Source organism: Triticum dicoccoides, chromosome 1B (genome assembly GCF_002162155.2).
Source record: "Triticum dicoccoides isolate Atlit2015 ecotype Zavitan chromosome 1B, WEW_v2.0, whole genome shotgun sequence".
Taxonomy (NCBI): Eukaryota; Viridiplantae; Streptophyta; class Magnoliopsida; order Poales; family Poaceae; genus Triticum; species Triticum dicoccoides.
In genome coordinates, this window is record NC_041381.1 from 213,833,831 (window position 1) to 213,835,708 (window position 1,878).

A 1,878-nucleotide genomic window follows, 5' to 3' on the forward strand; every position below is an offset into this window, starting at 1 on the left:
ACCAGTTAGCCATGATCCTGTCATCACCCCCGGCCTTGAGGACGGCCTCCTCGTATGCTAGCAGGAAAGCCAGCGTATCCGTCGCGCCATTGTAGCGCGGCGGCATCTCTGGCTTGAACTTGCGCGGCCACTGCACCTGCCGCAAGGAGGGGGTCAAGGCTCGGAGCCCTCTGGCCCCAGCGCTGGCATCGGCAGCCGAAGCGGGCGGCGCGCTGTCCGCCATGAGGGCGAAGCACGGTGTCTATGGAGAGCGGGTCGACGGAAGGGAGAGCTTCGGTGCACCCCCTACCTGGCACGCCAAATGTCGGATTTCGGGTTTCGGCAGACCCTTGAGGTTTGAATTCTGGGGTGTGCACGAAGATCTTTCCCCTACCAACTTACGTCTCGAAGCCTCGCAAGGAATCTAAGCTAGAAGGAAGAACACACAAGGGACACGAGGTTTATACTGGTTCAGGCCACCATTGTGGTGTAATACCCTACTCCAGTGTGTGGTGTGGTGGATTGCCTCTTGTAAGCGTTGGGACCAAAAAGATCCATGTGAAGTAGCTCAAGTGGCCTCCTTGTGGTCATGATGTTTTTCACGGGATGCCTTCCTCCAACCTGTTTACCTTCTTGACAAGCACTGCAAAGTCTATCCTTATCAAATATGACATCGTTAACACCAAGGATATGATTCCCTTTAATAAGCTTGTCAAGGTTTCTGATGCCAACGTGACCTAGTCGTCTATGCCATAACCAACCTTTTGAGGATTTAGCAATGAAGCAAGTTTTAGGTTGAGCCTTTTTAGAGAAATCACTAGTATTCATCTTACTCAAAGCAATAGACTTATGGAGAATTTCATCTAGATTTTTCAAGGAATAATTTGGAAAGCGTTCCTCAAGAAATTTCCATATAGTGTAGGCACACTCAAGAGTAGGCAATTTTCAAATTAAGTTTCTAGGCAAGCCTCTAGTGATAAGATTAACCATTCTAAGATTCCTAATCATGTCAATTGACTCATCAAGAGTAGGATGCATAGGGATGGCACCCGCAGGGTTTGGGTATGGGTGGAGCTACCCCATACCCTTACCCGTCCGCTCCTAGCTTACCCATTACCCTTACCCATACCCGTCAATGGGTACAATTTTTTCCAATACCCGTTACCCAACGGGGTAGACGGGCACCCGCGGGTAAAAGTACCCACGTTTGCAAAGCATCAGTTTGACCAACTAATAGTCATAATCGATAACAAATAATTATAATCTATAAACAAACAACAGATTATACAACAAGACACAGTTTTAAACAACAACACATCATAAACAACACCATACTTAATAAACAACATCACTTTCTCTTGAATAACAATACATTGAAATATCTTCACATAAGTCATACATTTTGAGTTCACAAATTTATGACAAAGTTTAGAGATAATTTCGAGTTCATACAGATTTTATATGGGTACATGGGTATGTGGGTATGGGTTATACGATCCCATACCCGTACCCGCTCTACCTGATGGGTTTAACTTTTCCCTATTTATATACCCATGGGTAATTTTTTGTCTCATACCCTTACCCTAATAGGGTTTTTACCCGCAGGGTACGTGGGTAATGGGTACCCATTGCCATCCCTAAGGATGCATAGGATCAACATGAGGTGCACAAGGGATAGCAATGTACTTGTTCAAATGATATTGATTGAAAATTACAAGCATCTCATTTTTCCACTCATGAAAATACTCTCCATCAAGTATAGGCACTCTATGTCTAAGACTCCCCAAAGTAGACTCATCCATCTTCCTCCAATGGTGATTAAACCAAGGCAATGGAGACCAATGCTCTGATACCACTTGTAGGACCTTGAGAAGAGGTGTCTAGAGGGGGGGGGGTGAT